The sequence below is a fragment of the Equus quagga genome, chromosome 4 (assembly GCF_021613505.1).
Source record: "Equus quagga isolate Etosha38 chromosome 4, UCLA_HA_Equagga_1.0, whole genome shotgun sequence".
NCBI classification, from domain to species: Eukaryota; Metazoa; Chordata; class Mammalia; order Perissodactyla; family Equidae; genus Equus; species Equus quagga.
This window is the reverse complement of record NC_060270.1, coordinates 100,673,468-100,692,033: the sequence shown is the minus strand read 5'-3', so window position 1 is coordinate 100,692,033 and position 18,566 is coordinate 100,673,468. Positions and strand designations below refer to the sequence as shown.

General features: G+C 34.6%; 1 protein-coding gene across 22 annotated transcripts in view; it reads left to right on the top strand.

Annotated features, from left to right (window-relative positions):
• The window catches only part of BAZ2B (bromodomain adjacent to zinc finger domain 2B), a 391,257-nt gene that overhangs the window by 85,169 nt on the left and 287,522 nt on the right, over positions 1-18,566 (top strand). For 16 of the 22 annotated variants that reach the window (XM_046658349.1, XM_046658355.1, XM_046658352.1 and 13 more), the window contains exon 3: positions 9,390-9,751. The exons of 1 other annotated variant lie outside the window; for it this stretch is intronic. The gene's annotated coding sequence lies outside the window, so the exon portion shown is untranslated. Of the gene's footprint in view, positions 1-6,465; positions 9,938-10,526; positions 10,624-17,452; positions 17,494-18,566 lie in introns of those variants that run through there. 5 more of the 22 variants (XM_046658341.1, XM_046658342.1, XM_046658340.1 and 2 more) reach the window with 4 other exon arrangements.

Here is an 18,566-nt window from a genome sequence, read left to right as displayed (position 1 = left end):
GAATGGGAGAGAGAGAGAAAGGTTATAAATATATGGGGGGGGGAGAGAGAGGTTATAAAAAGTAATTTGAGGGGCAAGCCCCGTGGTGCAGCGGTTAAATTCACACCTTCCACTTCAGCGGCCCAGAGTTCAGCAGTTCGGATTCTGGGTGTGGACATGGCACCACTTGGGAAGCCATGCTGTGGTAGACGTCGCACATATAATGTAGAGGAAGATGGGCATGGATGTTAGCTCAGGGCCAGTCTTCCTCAGCAAAAAGAGGAGGATTGGTGACAGATGTTAGCTCAGGGCTAATCTTCCTCAAAAAAAAAAATTAAAAAGTAATTTGAGTTAATTTGGGCTGGGGGTATTTTAAAGTCATTGACCCTCTTTTAAATAAAACCTGACGAGATTTTTGGTAAACTTAAAAGTTAGCCCTGGTGGTCTAGTGGTTAAGATTCACACTCTCACCACCGTGGCCGAGGTTTGTTTCCCCTTAGGGAACCACACCACCCGTCTGTCAGTTGTCATACTGTGGCGGCTGCATGTTGCTGTGATGCTGAAAGCTCTGCCATCAGTATTTCAAATACCATCAGGGTCACCCATGGTGGACAGGTTTCAGTAGAGCTTCCAGACTAAGACAGACTAGGAAGAAGAACCTGGACCCTCACTTAGAAAAAATTGGCCATGAAAACTCTATGAATACCAGCAGAGCATTGTCTGATACAGGGCTGGAAGGTGAGAGGATGGAGCAAAAAGACCTGGCAGGGTCCTGCTCTGCTGTCCACTGGGTCACTAGGAGTTGGAATCTACCTGATGGCACTAACAACAAATTCTGATAAAATAGTAAAAGCTTACCAGCATAAGCATGAAGGAATACTTTCTAGTATTTTTTTGTCTCTAAAGGTGAAGACACTAACGCCAAGGAAGTATTAATTCAATGTTGCACTCAGAGCAAAAACCACACAGTTGCCAAACTTATTAAACCAGCAGCAAAATAATAAATATTATGTCTGGCTAGAAGTTAAAGTTAACAGTTGGCAAAATTTCTTTAATGTGATGCTTTTGGACACTATAATATCAATGATATACAATATGAAAGCACAGTTACCCTAATATGTGCATACTAATAGATACTTGGCTTTACAGATGGATGAAACCTTTTATGTGAAGAGTGTGAATGAACTTTTTACCTATGTGCAGTTCATTTATGAGGGAGAAGTGCTTGACAGCTTCTTGGTGTTTATTTGGTGGGGGAGGTCTGGAAAAATGCATGCTAAAGGGGAAGACATTTTAAAAATTTGGTTCATGATTATTTTGTGAGCCAAAAAATATTCTGGAAGAGGTGAGTTGGAATCAGTATTAACAGAGAACAAGCTATAGGACAAGAAGCAACATCACTACATGAGTTAAAGAGTTGACAATTAAATATTATTTCTCACATTGCATTATTCCCAGAGCACAATTGTCTGTAAATAATGTGAACTCTGATCTTGATTCAGTTTTTAAAATAAGTATCAAAAAATTGTGCTTATGATTTAATTTTAGTCCTTAGGTGTGTGTATTTCAGAATGTTGTGAAAATAAATGAGTAGTGAATATAAATCTCTGGTTTTCCAACTTGAAACATGGAGGCTGTTAAGAGGGAAGGTAGTCATGTGGATTTTTGAAATCAGATATGGGATAAAAATATTTCTTCATGACCCTAAAAAAGACCATTTCTGTCATTTCAGAGAACTTGCCCAAATGGCATGTGTCAGTACCATGGATAGCTTGAAACTATCCTTCAGGGCTAAATGATTACGAAGTTTAATGCTGAAAATAATAAATCAGGACAAACTATAATACAAAGAAGACAATCACTATGAGATGGACTTTCTCACAGGTTAGGATATGCATTCTCCTTCCACCATATCCACCCAGAAAGAGTAATCATTGCTTCTTATGTGCACTCATTTTATTTTGAATACCTCTAGCGTATTTGAATACCTCTTTAGAGTATTTATCACATTATATAAGATATTTTGGGATGTTAACACCTCTCAGTTGGACTGTGGACTCCTCAAGGGCTAGCAGTTTTGCTCCTCCCCAACAAAAGTGTTCTGGCAAAGCTTTAAAAATGACTTTCTGGGAACAAAAAAGTGTGTGTGTGTGTGTGTATATATATATATATACATATACAATAATCTTTGATAGTTTGCATGTTTAGTGATATGCTAGGGTATTCTAGGTTTATCTTGGACATTTCCTGTCCCAAACCAGGAATCAGCCTTTGCTTCAAGGATATATATATATGTATATATATATATATATGTATATATATATGTGTATATGTATATACATATACATATGTAAATATACATATTGTGTATTATTTGTAAATTGTATATATGCTATATATAGTATATAAATTATATGTATTTATGTATGCATATTATAAATTATATATAGACTGATAAAATATATAATTCTATATTGTAAAATCCATATAACCAGTTGATTCTCACAGAATGCTTTAGTTGATTTTTACCAAACTCTTGTATCTGTAGCCCTATCTGTGGCCAACCTATAGTTGCAATTGTTGAAGAATGTAGTTCTGACATAAATAATTGTCATTGATATTTTTAAGTAAATGAGTAAGATGAAAAGTTAAACTACTTTACTTTTTCATAAATGATGCGAGCAACTTCTTGCTAACTTGTTAATGGTTTTCAAATATTGGAAGATTATTATTTCCCCAGTTTTTGTGCTGTTTCAATGTAATGCTTTGTTTAATTTGCATTAACATTTTTTCCTTCACTTTCTTAAGCCTAAACTATCAACAAAACATTAAGTTATGCCCTGATTTGTAGTGTGTGCCAATTTCCATGGTGTAAACATTCTTACCGTGGTCAATTTCAAGCTACCAATGTGAAATCACTGAACACAGCAGACCACTGTGTTGTTTTTTTGGCTATACTACAATGGACATAAATAACCAGAAGCGTATAGATGATAGTAAAGCACAATAAAATGAGAAGTGATAAGTTTTGAGTATTTGTTTTTAATATAATTTATTTTAAGTTTGAAAATATTTTTGGTAATGACTATATTTAACAACCAACTTGCAACATTCCTGAAAATTTGACTGTCATGAGGTGGTATGAGTTGCATTCAGCACAGTGCTGCCCCTTGAGTGGTGCTGTGCATAATCTGCACACCCTAATATGATATAATTCATCAACTTAATTATAATCTTCATTATGTCCTTGGCTTTCATGGAGGATTGCTATGGGAAAGACCATACAAATGTCTATTCATTTGCTATAAAATTACTTCAAAAACTTTGATATGTTACTCCAGTGTTTTAAGTTTGTCTTAATGAGTTGATAAGTTTCTTACTTACCAGATAAAGAGGATGGTATATTCCCTCTTTCTGTCTTGAATATATGTATACACACACACATATATATACATACATACATATATATACACATATACACGGATACATATATTTAACAAGCATAATTTCAAATTAGGTCCCCTCAGGTATATTTGATAGGAAATGTTGAATAAATTCTTAGTTTCCTTTATTTACCTTTTCCTTTATTAGTTTTCAAAATAATTGGTTCCCTAGCATCCTTCAAAGGTGAACAAGTTTTTTTTTTTAAAGTATCATTATGAACGCATATTAAAATATATTTATGTTTCAATTCATTGTAGTTACTGTTAACATTGTTCAAGCTGGCTTCTTTTCGGCCAGTGGGATCCACCTCAAGCTGGCCTCTTCAAGTTGGCTCTCAAGTGCTTTTGACATGACCCCAATAATCTTTGATAGTTTGCATGTTTAGTGATATGCTAGGGTATTCTAGGTTTATCTTGGACATTTCCTGTCCCAAACCAGGAATCAGCCTTTGCTTCAAGGAATTCTTTTTAGGAGCAAATGGTGTTTAGAGACTATACTTTTATTTTTAGATATTCTTTAAATAGAGAGTTATTAAACTGTCTCTTTTATAACTTACGAATACTTTTTCAGTTTCTCATTTGTCTATATACTTGTGGTATTTTTTTCTTTTTTGCCATAGAAAAAAGCTCTTTATTTTTATGTATTGAGATTTAGCAGTATTTCACTTTCTTGCATCTAGTTTTATCTGTTGCTAGGAACATTTTCTGTACTATCCAGTTACAGAGGAATTGCCCCATAATTTCTCTTAGTACTTGTGTAGTTCAAATTTTTATATTAAAATATCTGATCTTTTTGAAATTTATTCTTTGAACAGATCCAAATTCATCATTTTCCTTAGGACTACCCAGTTATCTCAACACCACTTATTAAAAAGTCCATCTTTTCCTCACTTCTTTGAAATACAGCTTTTATGTATGTTAAATTTCCATATGCATTGGGTCAATTGCTCAATTTCCATTGTGTTCTATTGGCCTTTTTTTCATGTGCCAATGCCAACTCGACTTTATAGCATGTTTTAATATCTGATATGACAGCCTCCTCTCATTCCCAGTGCTCTTCTTTTTCAGGGTTGCTTGGGCTTTTCTTGTTTTTTTATTCCAAATGAATTTTATAATCAACTTGTGCTTATAACAGTGTTCTTAATCAGAAGTGTTCATCAGAAGCACCTTCAGAGTTTTAAAAAAAGAAAAGAAATACTTGGCCCCTACTCCAGACCTAGTAAATCTCTGTATAGTGGGCCTGGGTATGTGCATTTTGAAAAAGCTCTGCAGTTGATTCTGATGATCCCGTTTTTTAAAAAGTGACCTGTAAAGCATAAATTCAAGTTCTAATTCCAGACAACCTTATGATTTGTTTTCCCTTATGTATTCTGGACCTTACTTTGTGACTTCAGCATTTACTCAGTTCCCTAAGCTAGAAATCTCTGTAGTCTTCCTTCAGTACTTCCTCTCTCTTAACTCTCCCTGTTTTCAGTTTGTGGCCAATTTCACATTTTACCTCAAAAATATCTGGCTTTAAACCTCCAACGCCACTGTCTTTTACCATCTTTTTCATGGACTGTTAAGCAGTCTTTTTGTACTACAATCTGTCCTCTGCACTGCCTGAACAGTTACTGTTCCCTAAAAACAAGGTCATTCATGTCGCTCCTTTGCTAACTTTTGTTGGCTCTTAGGATGGATTCTGCCACCTTACCATGGGACGTTAGGCCTTTCGCTCTCAGGTCCCAGCTTTCTTTATCCCTGTTATTCCACACCTCCTACTGAGCATTCTTGTTACACTGAATTTCTCACTAGTGGTTTGACACCAGATGTAGTAGCTCTTTGTATTTAAACTTACGGTTTCTTCCCTTAAGAATCCACCCTCCCTCTTTGCCTGGTAAAGCTCTCAGTATTTGAGATGCAGTTCAAATGGCATTTCTTTGATAAAGCTTTTTTAAGACTCCCAGTCAGAATTAGTTGCCCCAGCCTCTTTATTCTTACAAAACTTTATTATTTGTATCTTTATAATATGATTTATGTGAGTCTCTAATCTCCCAGGAATTTCACACTTTCAACATGAACCAGGATGTGAGCTTTTCATGTTTTTCCAGCCTCTAGCAGAGTGCATACATAGCATATAGCTAGCACTCAAACGTTTGTTCAATGAATAAAAACAAATAAAGCTTCATTAGTCTGTACCGATTGAAACAGAAACAAGACATGACGGTGGCCAGCTTGTTCTACTATTGAGACCTCTCATTCATTTGGCTTTTTGTAGTCAGCCTTCATAGACTTCGTTCTCTGTTTATGGTAATTCTTACTCTTTGAAGATCCATGTACAATACCTATCTGTAGTAGGAAATTAGATATCTATCCATCTTTATCTATTTACCTACCTATTTAAGAAGTTCTGCCTTGGTCCTAAAAATAGATGCTGCTTTACAGAAGAAAGTGTAACAATTTAGTCTACAGTGGTGGCATAATTAGTCTATGGGATAGGTATGTATCAGATATAGAATTTCAGAAATATTTTCAGTAATATTGGAAAAGATCTGTTTGATCATTAAATTCTTTTACAGTTATGTACACGATTAAGTGCTAACTTAGATGATGATCTTAAGTATAAGACTAAGTATAATGGGAGCCAAATTATTTTGTAACTAAAGTAATTATTTTCTTCCCCCCATCTCTATGACTATATTGTAATCTCTGAAATGATCAAATGTGATAACATGAAAAAAGGAAAAGAATCATATTAAAAAATAATTTAAGCACAGCTTAGTAAGAGGGTATCAAATACTGGAGTAATCCAGTTTTAAATTTCTAGTGTTACCTATATTTTTAAAAATCAGTTTTACAAGTATAGATTAAATTGGATAAATAAATATATTTGAATTACCAAATAACACCAAATTATTTAAGATATATTTTAATATAAAAATTGAAGCTTTTGTTTTATTGAAATATAGAAATACATCTTATGAATTTTAGGTATCAATCAATATGAGTTTTTCATTTATCAACTATTTTTTTAATTGATTTCCATTTAGCTGAATTTCATCTTTGAGAATGTTGCAAAAATATTTTCCAAACTATATAAAGAACTCTTGATTTTTTAAATATTTTAAAAATGCTAAAATCAAGCTCTTCATTATCACCAATTTTATCCTTTATTACAATTTTTGACGACACTGTCTTATTTTGTTATGTTATTTCAACATTAAACCAAGGAAAAGACAACTTTGTGTTCTATGCAGCTTCAACTTGAAATTATACATACATTCTTTAAAAATATTTTTGAATTTTGGTTCTAAAATCACCCAGGGGAGTGATAGGAATTTTTAATATGAGTTTTTATATGTTAATCACTTTCATTACATATGTACCATTTTTTCTGTTGATTAGGCATATATCCAAAATTTAAATTAATAAATGAATTTTCTGTCAAAGATTTTTCCCACAAGTTTCTTCTCCAAAAACTAGGCAATGCAAATTACATATCCCTTTTTTTAATTAATTACTTTTTTAAATAAACTTTTTTTTTTATTGCAGTAACATTGGATTATAACATTAAATTACATATCCTTATGAAACCTATTGTTTGGAAAACCTTTGTGCCATTTTCAAACCCAATATTATTTCAAAATATTATTGGAACCAAAAATCGAACCATGCCTTGCAGTATATTGTTTAAAGTATTTAAGTAAGAGAGATATCTTCAGTTATCTAAGTTTTTCAAATGTGCCATTTAACTTTATTTCAAGAGAAATTTTTTAAGAGAATTCTTTATGAAAATTGAGACAACTTGAATCTAGTCCTTTGTCTTTTCAAAATTGAATATTTTCACAGTAATGCTAGTGATTAGGCAAAGTGTCAGAAGTGGATTGTTGAAATATTAATAGTGTAATACTATATTTATATATAGAAATAGCAGTGAATTGCCTTGTTTACTTGCAACTGTTTTAATATACTGTTTATTTGAATAATAACCAGTATTATATAAAATGCATGAATTTTTTTGCATTTTGTAACTTTATTACTTTGGATGAAATATCTAAATGCTAGCACTTACACTGATATTTTAATCTATATCTTTCTTCTGGAATATTATTAGTAAATTTTGAGGATGTAGAACTGTTGACCCAGTCATACATGTACAGAGCTTGGCCTCTGAGTTAATTAAATATGAGTTAATAATATATTATAAGGAAATTATTGTCCTTATTACAGTTATTAGGTAGTTACTCAAATTATAGCTTCAAAGGAATGCAGAGCATGGAAAACTCAGGATTAAATTATGCATTTGAACCTTAGGCCAGCTTTTACTGTAGAGACAGTTTTCTGCTAAGAGAGAAATTGTATGTCATTGAAATTAAATGCTTTTCTGGGGATGGAAGGTTCCAGTTTTTAATGAAATTACTGAGTGTGGTGTAGTGAAATGATTAAAATCTGTATTCCGGGAATGTGGCAGGGGAGAAAAATCAATAAGTGCTAGCACAGCTTTGCTGCTCAATGTGAATCCTGAGAATGAAATAAACTACTACAAAAATAATAATTAAAAACATATCAGCACATTAATTTATTTAGCATCAGTCTCCTGAGACATCATCTTCACTAATTTTTAGCATACATTTTACTATGTAATGAGCAGCCTTCTTTTCAGATACCCCTATTAGACAGGCAGTATTTCTGCCCTTCCCCCAGTGCTCCTGCATTGCAATCATTGTACTTGCACTTATTATGTTACAAATGACCGAGGTAAGGCTGACATTCTCAGTGCATGCAAAAAGACCTAGTCTGCCAAGCTTTTTTTTTCCTAATGAAGCAGCTTTGTGAAATCTCCCCATGTGTTAATACTAATGAAGATCCTCCAGCACAATTAAAATCACAGCCTGTAGCTGAAGAGGAAACATAAAACAATAGCATCTTTTAAGATACATTTATCCACATATGTATGTACAAAATACACATACATGGTCAAATTATTCTTCTATAGCTTGCTTTTCACTTGCTCTTCATCCTGAAAATTAAATTATGCAATTTTTAATTATATGAACTTTGAGACTTTAATGTGTTCTGGGGGGAAAAACAAACTCAATGAAAAAATTTTAAATTATATATGTTTTTGGATAATAAAGTGTTACTAAGCTGAGGCTTTTTTCTTTTTTAATCATTTTTAGAAAGCTATGGGGTAGTGTGTGGAAGGAGGTAATGGGTGTACTTTACCTTTAGTTTAACTTGGTTTCAGGATCTTGGAATTGGGGGGAAAAGGTGTAAAAAACAGAAAGTTGGGAGAGATTCAAAAGGTAGACAAATAGCATACCTCGTGTGTAGTTTAAAGACGGAGCAATGGGCTACCAGTCTTAACGTGATTTTTAAAAAATGCAATTCCACAATTAGCTATCTTTTTTTTGACCTTTCAGAAATTGGGGAGGAAAACTACTGATATTACCTTTTACAATTTTAACTTATAGCTTTAAAACAATTTACTATTTAAACGTGTTTTATTTAAATTTTAACTCAGTGCATAAATATTACAGCCAGCTTAACTTGTCCGTGTTAGGGCAGTAGCTTTTTATCCCGGGACCATCTTGCGTCCTGCTTTTTATTTTGAGTTCCAAACATCCACGAATTTTTGGCATATTAATTTAGTTGGCTTGTAGACTTCAACCGAATTCTGAATTTACGGATAAAAAAGTTTAGGTGGAAATGGTTAATCTGATGCTCCCTGTTCTCCAGTTTACCTTTTTTAAAAATTAGGTTTTCAATCCTATTTTCTGTCCCTTCTGCTTCTACGAGCAAAACAAAACATTTAAGTTTCTTAACTTTTTCCTGGGACAAGGGACGATGCAAACTCAAAGCTACAGTATTCTTGGAAGGAAGAAGCAACCCCCTCCCTCCCTTGGCTCCTTTAGGAGCTGATAGGTCATTTATTATTGGAACTGAAATGGTATAAACAATTCTCTCTCTTTTTTCCCTTGTTAACAGCAACTTTCATTGTTAGAGAGAGGAGAGAGAGAGAAGCCTTGTTGGTTGACGTCACTTGGTTCATGAAGCCTTCGCCTAGAAGTGAAGCTGCTGAACAAACCTTGAGAAGAATCATCTCCTGCTTCAATCTGCTGCTGGATAGGAACTAATCAGAGAGAGAGAGGCGGAAGACGGAGACGGAGGGAGGCAGGGGCTTTCCCGATCACAAATCTCACCTCCACTCCAACTCTCTTTATACTTTTCTTGCAAAAATAATAATAGAAATAAGGAGGTGGTGGGGTTTCCAAAAACAAAAATCGTAACCTTCAACCATCTGGGGAAGACAAAAATCCCATCCACCGCAACTCAGTTCGAAAGTAAAGGTGAGTTTAAAAATCCTCGGGTGTGAGGGACGCGGGTGAAGACAGAAATCCAAATGTTATAAAGCGAGTCGAAACAGACAAGGAGAAACTACGCTTCTGCGAGCGGGGAAGACTCCGGAGTTGCTTATCTCGAGGCGCTCGCCCTGCCCGCCCTGCTCGCCCTGCCGCGGCTGTTTACCCTCGCCGGTCGGTGTGTCTCTTTGTTGTGCAGGCTGGAAGGCTGGGGTGGTGCTCGGGGTCCTGAGTGGAGTTTGGGGAAGGAGGACGCGGAGATGCGCGGTCCTGGGTGGGATTGGGGGGTGCGGTCTCTGGAGAACGTAAACTTTATTCCTAGCTGCTAGTGCGGGACTTCGGTCCAGCAGGGCCGCGGGCCGTGCTCCTCGGCGCGGGCGGACGCTGCCGCCGCGGTCCGCCTCCTTTGTGCCGGCCGCCCTGCTCGGCCTCCCTGGCTTCGCTTTTCCTTCTTCCTCCTCTCGGCTTCCAGCGCTTAGGTCGTCGCCAACAGTTTTGCTTCTTAAAAAACCACCTCTGGCACTGTTGCCATCGCCGTTTCTACCCGGGAATATCCGCTGCTTCCCCCCCTCCCCGCCGGGGTAGTTTCAAGATACCCCCCCCCCCCCCCCCACCGCCGCCCCCTTTTTCCCCCCCCCCCCCCTCCCCCCAGGACTGATTAGCTGCGCCTGCCCCCCCCCCCTCCCCCCCCATTCGGGCCTCTCTTGCTCTCTCCCTGTGTACTTTGGAGCTCTAGAGTTTACGGAAAATGAGCTGCGGGGGGCGGGGGTGCGTGGGAGTGGGGGCAGATGGGACTGGGAAAAGATCCGGATACCTAGGAAGATCTATGTCAGTGTTAGAGGAGCATAGCTTTTCCTACGGTAATGTCTGTCTTCTAGCAGTTCTACCCCGGGAACAACCGCCAGCTCTCAACTCTTCTTCGCTCTTTTAATCTTCTTGTTGCTCCCCCTCCCCCTTTCCCTTTCGCGGCTCCCCTCTCTTTAAAGTAGTTCCACGAACCCCAGAATTGGGACTTGGAAAAGGAAGCAAGTGTTCGGAATCAGAGCTGGCCTTGCTGTTTGGGAGATTTTCTCTTCTTTTCTCTCCCTCTGTATTTATCTTTTGTGTGTTGCTTCCTTATAAAGAGAGAAGCAGCTGCAGTCCTTGGCCGAGTTGTTGAAATTTATCCCTTTGTGTATATTACAATATCCTCCATTTTTTTCCCCTGCCCTCTAAACAACAAGCGTTTCGCCATCTTGGGCAAATTTTATTCCCAAGTCTCTCTTTTTTATTTTTGAGGAAGGGAAAGAAGCCTTAGAAAGGCAGAAAGTGTGTCTGGATAAGACTCAAAGTTTAGGGAATGTTCAGGGGGGCCCAGTGACGTCATGTAAACTTTATCGAGAAATTCTAAGAGTACATTTTTCTCTTAATTTTTTCTCTGTTTTAAAGGCCCGTGTAATTTATAGATTAGTGATAAATTGTGCTGCTTAGCTTTTGTCTTCTCTCAGAATGAACCATCAGCGTCTCCACATTTAATGTTTTGGTAACAGGTGGAAAATTATGTGCAAAAAAATGGTATAAACTTTTATAGTGTCATTTGGTATTCACCTAGCTTTTGTCTGTGTTTTTTGTTCTGTAAGGTTTCAAATGTTATTTTTAATCCGCGTATTGCCTTTCTTATTTACTCCCCTCTCTGCTGTGGCTTGTTAATCAGTTTAGTTAATGTTTACGTCTACTTATTTTAGGTTACATAGATCCCATTTTGCAATTAAATGTTCTGTTTTTTACGTTTCTTTAAATTTTGAAAAGATGTAATTGTTGAAAATTCCTGGAGATACTGGATACTTTTAAAACTTAGTAGGAGATATTAAGTCAAACGATTGGCAAAAATGTAGTTAGTACTTAAACGGCAGAATTGATTTTAAAATATATTTTATAACCTGTAGCTTTAAGCTCTTTGTCAGCCATTATGAAAAGATAATAAAAACTAATGTTGTTTTAATTTGCTTGTCTAAAATAGTTTTTCACCTCACAAAAGTTCAGTTGGTCACATGACCAAACCTAATGATACACTGACTAGTATATAGATAAGGGGCACTGTAAATTGAATGGGAAAGTGGAATTCTGTCTCCTGTAGTCATTTTCAGTCAGCATATTTACTTCTCTTCTAACAAGGACATGAAACTGTCTGTATTTAATTTGCATTCTCTTTGTCTTCTGGATTGGGGAAAAACACTGACTACAGTTAACTCAAAAAAAGCTAATAGAAACAATTCTGAATACACTGAAAAGATTTGTCTAACACACAAACTTATGTTGTATGCGGTATGTTTTTATCTCTGTAGCAGTCTTCTTTAGTGTTATCTGCTATGCTGTTTATCTAGGTATTGCTTTATGTAAGACGCTTATGTAGAAAGCTGGACTGAATTGAATGTCTGCCATTTATGTGAATTGTAGGTAGGTGAAAAATGTTTAAATAGTTAAAAGCACATAGAACAGATGGTTCTAAATTATACATGCAACAAAGGACTAGAAGATTTGGCAGATTATAAATGGCAAGCAACAGAGGATAAGCAGTTTAAGAAAATGGTAGTTAAGTACATGTGATGTCTCACACCTATTGTAAAGACTGTACATATTGTTACTGTACTGCATAATCAATAATTTAAAAGACGTTGAGGCCCTTGCAAGTTTCAGATAGAAAAAAGTAAGATTTTACAAATGTTTGAAATGATGATTGAATGTAAAATTATTTTAGGCCTGTGATGACCAATAAGTCTCTTTTTTTTTAAGAAATCAAATGGTAAGCTTTAAAAATGGGATATTGTTTATAAGAACTTCAAATTGTTGTATTCATAGACTGGTTTGGAGACTTGTAGAAGTAGGTATGTATTTTAAAATCCAGAAAATGTTCTCATATATTAAACTAGTACTAACCTATGGCAGCATTACTCTTTGAAACACTACTAAAAATATTTTTGGACTATTGAGTCTCAGAAATGCATTTATTAGAGTACTAGTGGCATAATTTACTAGATACTTATTAAATGAAGGAAGGGTATATTTTAGTCTTAAATTTTGTGTTTTGTACATAATATTACAATAATGGTCTTGCTTAGTGAATATAGTTTACTCTCGGTTTTAAAAATGTAAAGATTTTATGTAGTTTTAACCTTTGTAGAAGAATCCAAGTAATTGTATTTAGCATTTTCAGAAGATTTAGAATAACTTAAAGTATTCAACTTGGCAGAAATTTGTTTTTATTTTTATAATCATTTATTTAAAATGCGTATAAGACTGTAATGGAAACCTTAGAATTTTAATTCTGTTGCCCTTTCTCCTATTTCTTTGTTTGCATGTTTATTATAGAACTGCAGTGTAAAGGAGCAGATGTTTTGCCAAACATCCTGATGTGTTGCTTTTTCTTATGGGAGTGCATAACTGTTCCTTCTGATGCATCAACTTGACAGCTGGTTGATTTCATGGAGCTGCTAAGAAGCCATTAGTGGTGTCATTGAATTGAAACAGAACAGTCACTCCCAGCTTGAACTGCAATTGTTAATGTCTTTGTTGCTACTTTTGTGTTACTATACAAGATGTAGGATATCACAGTTGCATGAAAGTTCATGTTTTCTGTCTTATCTCCTTGAATTAGTGAGAGTATGTGTTAGAACTGGATTACTTTTAGGGTTAAAGATTTGTCAAAGAAAGAGGTTTTTAAGTTACAGTTCCTGAGTTTTTGACCTAGTCCTACCCAAACTACCAAAAGAAGAAATGATTTAACACGAAGTAATGTGGTGATTTTGACCCCTAGATGAAATTATATCATCAAGTATGTATACTTGATATCCTGAAGGATTAATTAAATTACCTAGCTAGGTATTTTGAGAGGTTTTTGATTATGTAAAATTAAATATTTCATACCATGGGGCTTAAAAATATTGTGCTTTATTTAATAAATCTTGATTCATTTGATTACATATTTCTTTAAACTTTTGTTACAGAAGATGATTAGAAAAGAATTATTAAAGAAATGGACAGTTTTGTATTTAATTTTTTAAATAAGGAGGTGAAGATATTAATTGACTAGTAGTCATTTAATGATTTTAAAAATTGAAATTATATTTTTATTGTACTAATAATTTTTATTGATAGTTCCAGCAATGAAATTGTAGTACTAAAATGTTTTCAGATCATCCCATTGGTACCTGTTTTCTACTTATTCTAATTATTTGCTTTGGGTTTTTTTTGGTGGGAGAGGAGGTAGGAAGGAGGAAAGAGGAAGAATAAAGAGTGATAATCCCAACAGAGAAAAAGACACTTTAAACAACTTGTGTAAAAAAACTTTAGAATAAGTTTAAGGGTATAATGTAGCTTATCAATATGTTAAGAGATCTTTCCTAGTCTCAATATTTATTGATTTTTAATTTTTAAATCTTTAAGTACATTAAGCATTTAAACAAATTTTCAGAGCGTAAAATTTGTAATATTTAAAATAAAATAGTTTGCCTTTAAAACAATACTCAAAATGTGAAATTGAAGATTAGAATATGTAATTTGCTGAGTTAAATTCCATGAAAAGGACTTCTTATACAACATAAACAAATTTTAGACACTTAGGATACACTGCTGAGTGATTTCAGAATTATGATTTCCTAAATCACAAGTTTATAGAGATGCTTTCCTTTTAAGTAGATCATACATTACTGAGACTAAAGCTAAGATTTATATTCAGGTAATATGCTTTCTCAACCCTTTTTATATAATAACCATACAGGTCCTTAAAAAGACAATCCTTCTTTTATCTTGGCCTATGTTCAATTTTTAAGAAATGTATTTACTTGTAACGTATTTGTGTCAAGGCAGATACTCATGTAAACTAAATTATGGTAAATTGAGTTGTAGATTAAATATAAAATTTTTTTTAAAAGAGTCTCAATACTTGGCTCATTTTTAGAGGTAATACAGTCTTAACTCAGTGCAAATAAGAATCCCGTAACTTAAGTAAAAATCATTCCATGTTGAGTTTCTTAAAGGAAGGCAATTCAAAACAGAAGAGTCATAAAAAGTTTAAATTTCATTCATAAGTTTTTCTGTTGACCATATTAACTTTGAAATTATAGGCAAATATAATTTAATTAATTTACAATTGCATATAGAGTTATAAAATACTGGCAACATCTTTGCTGAAAGAAAAATAAAATGAATTTACATTACTTTTAAATCTATTTTAAATGCTGTGTGATTTGTGGCAAGTCATAATACAGTTTGAGATGTAAAATACTTAAGAGTCCTGGTATTTGTAAGTTAAACATTGAATTTTTTAAATGAATAGCTTTTATAAGAATATGAGGTGAAAATACAGTTTTTGTCTCACATATTTAAAATTTTTCTGTGTAAGATAGTGTTTTCAAAAATAAAAGTAATGCTTTTAAAATAGTTGTTTTTACAATTTATAAAATTCAGCTCGTACTTTGGTTTTTGAATGCCTTTCATTCAAATAAAAATTGTGTTAGAATAATAATGACGGTAATATATAGATAGGAACCTTTACTAATTTTGTGAGTGCACATGTGTGCATGTGTATATGAGAAAAAAGGAGCATTTGGTTTGAAGATAATTATTGCATTGATACTTCAGCTATGTGTAGACATAATTGTGTGTTTTTCCTGTTTTTTTCTTCTTAGCACTTTTCCACAAGCATGCACTCATTAATCAAAGACGGTGCACTCCTGCTGAGGGCAGAGAGGTTCGTCAAATTGGCAGTCAGTTTGGTGTAAAGAACAGTGTACTGAAGCTCTTAACTCGCTGGGACATAAATAAATCTAAGGTCTTTGTATGCAAACCCTGGAGGTTAATACTGTATAATTCAATGTCCTGTCTTTGTTTTTATGATTGATGTTTTTAAATGTTTCAAGCTTGATGCAAGTCTTCTAGTAGGTCGGGTCTGGCAATCTGATTGGCTGAAGTGAGAAAGCATTAGGTTGTCAGAAGGACTTTGAGTATGCTGCAGAGATTTTGATTTTTTTTCCTAAGAGATCATTGTCATATTGCCTGAGCTGTTATAGAATGTACCAATGATTGACATCCCTTGCTGTGATAATGGACCGAGTGCATGAAATGCCAATAGTTTGGTCCTATTTGTTCAGAAGCTTACTGCTATTTGTATCCTTAACAGAGCTAACATGTAGAACAAGCAAAACTACTGGGATTTCTCTGTAGAAATAGTGCTGGGATTTGGCTTTAACATGAATTGGTTGCATATTCATAATTTAAGAACAGCTGGTTACAGCAAGCACATAGTCATTTGCAAGCTATTATAAACCATTCCACTCACACATGGAGCCTGTGCTTGGTGGATTTTTTTTTTTTTTATTGATCTACCTGCATTTAAAATCTGGTCACTGGCTGCTACAGAAGCTCTTCATTTTAGCTGTGTTTGCAACATGGAACAGCTTCAATTTTAAATATTTAATTTAAACTAAATGCTGAATAAAATGAAGAATGTTTGAAGGAACCAAGTGTAAAAAGGTCAATAATGTATTACCTATCATATATTTAATCTTGGCCTCAAACAAACAAACCTAGATTATGCAGTCATTGTAATTTTGAGGAAATATGTTTTATGATTTTGTCCATGGATAAATAAATGAATTATCTTTGATTTGATAATATTGTTAATTATATTTTGCTAGTTATCTATAGTTTTAAGAAGTAGCATAAGAAATAGATTGTGATTAATTACCCTGTAAAGTAATTTCATCTGATATATAGAGAAGTGACAGTACTTTAAGCTTGTAAGTAGTGTAAGGAAAGATAGAAAGGAAAATCAACAAGACACTATAATTGGATTAGAATAATGCTAATCCTAACACTATAAAGCTAGTCTTATTTTTTAGAAGGAATCTAATGAGGAGTCTCCTCTGGTTTTTGGGTCACTTCTGGCATATTCAGCACAGTTGTGCTCCTATAGTATTTAAATGATATGTGGATGCTAGTCCAGCTATTAATAGTTTCCTGTATGTTGTGCTGCATAGTACTGAGTGAAAGGAGAGGAGAAAACCTCTATATCCCAAGCTTTCAATGAGGAGAGTGGGAGGAGAAAACGTTAAATGTGATTTCAGATATCCTTGCAGGACTCACAGGGAGCTCTGCGTTGATTTGTGTATGCTAAAATAAGTGGATACCTGAGTGATTTACAATGATGGTGATTATACCGAGCTTTCCACAGAACATAGTGTTAAGTTCACATGTGCATGCATGTGTTTGTCCCCACCATAGATGATGAAGTAGCTTTCAGCACTTCAAGGTTGAGTAGCAGTCCTAAGAGTGCATTTTACTCTTTCTTGGCTTCACAAATGGCTGGATATGTTGGTAATATAACAGAATATATGGCCAAATTTAATCTAGCTGATAGTAGGCTGTACTTTTTTTTAAATAATAAATTCAAAGGTTATTAAAGGACGATGTGTTACATTTTAGTTTTGAGTTGCATAGGATAACTTTATATTTACAGTTACCTTGCCATTATTTGAGGTCACATCAGTCATTTTGTGAATTATTTTGTGCCCTTTTTTCTCTCCTTTTTGACTATTGTCCTTTCAGTTACTTCCCTGCTCTTTAGTGTCTCAGCACAGAGTAAGCTGAGGAAATAAAAGGAAGTAAAATTCAAATAAATCTAATTTCCCTTCTTCCTCCTTTTCTTGACAGATCAGGTGGAGAGAAGTCCTTAGATTTTCACCAGAATGAAGGTTTGGGATTTTATTTGTCTACCTTTTCTGGTTCTCATTACAACAGATAATTATATTTAGACAAAAAGAAAGATGAGGTAATGGACTCAATTTTTAAGTGTTAGTAACCTAACAAAACAGTAGAAAATTTAGCCATTAGTTTAAAAATGAATTGACTCACTAATGACAACCACAGGAGAATCACAGGTATTTGATACACTTTTATTGTTCTAGTGCTAATAATAAGAGGAAAAGGGGGCAGCTACCTTCATTCATGAAGTTTATATTGAATGCTGTCTTCAAGCATTCTCTTGGAGAGCTATGGATAAAAGTTTGTGAAAACTCAGAATATGAGAGAGAGGACTTCTGGTTGGAATCATAAGAAAAGGCTCTTTGGTTTAGTTAGCATTGAATTAGACCAAGAAGGAATAAACTGAATATTCAGAAATCAGGAAGAAAGGATCCAGCAAAAGAAGGACAGCATGAGCCCCATACAGAACAAACAAATTGGGCCAGCCCCATAGCCTAGTGATTAAGTTCACCATGCTTTGCTTTGGTGGCCCAGGTTCAGTTCCCAGGTGCAGACCTACACCACTCATCAGCAGCTGTGCTGTAGTGGTGACCCACATACAAAATAGAGGAAAATTGGCACAGATACTAGCTCAGGACGACTCTTCCTCAGCAAAAAAGAAAAAAAAAAGTAAATAAATTAAAGCCAGGTCTGTTAGGCATCTGGAGTGGTTCTGCAACCTTTTTTAGGTCACCTCAACTTATACCTCTTCTCCCAGAAGGAAAGGAAAATGTTGTAGGATCCTTCTTTTCTTCCATTGCTTTCAAAATTGACCCACTTGGCATTCTTTGGAGAAGGTGCATTAATCAGTTTCAAATCATCCATTTCAATGATAGCCTTTTTGTTTGTCGAGGTCAGGTTAAAACCGACAAAGCTGCTCTTTCTGGTCAGAGTTATTCAAATACTGTATTTCTTGTGATATTAACCGGAATCACTCCTTTCTCCTTCATTCTTTTCCTATGCTTTTATAAATGGTTTTTCTTAAAATCTAATGTATAATGTATACCTGCTAAGAACATTGAGC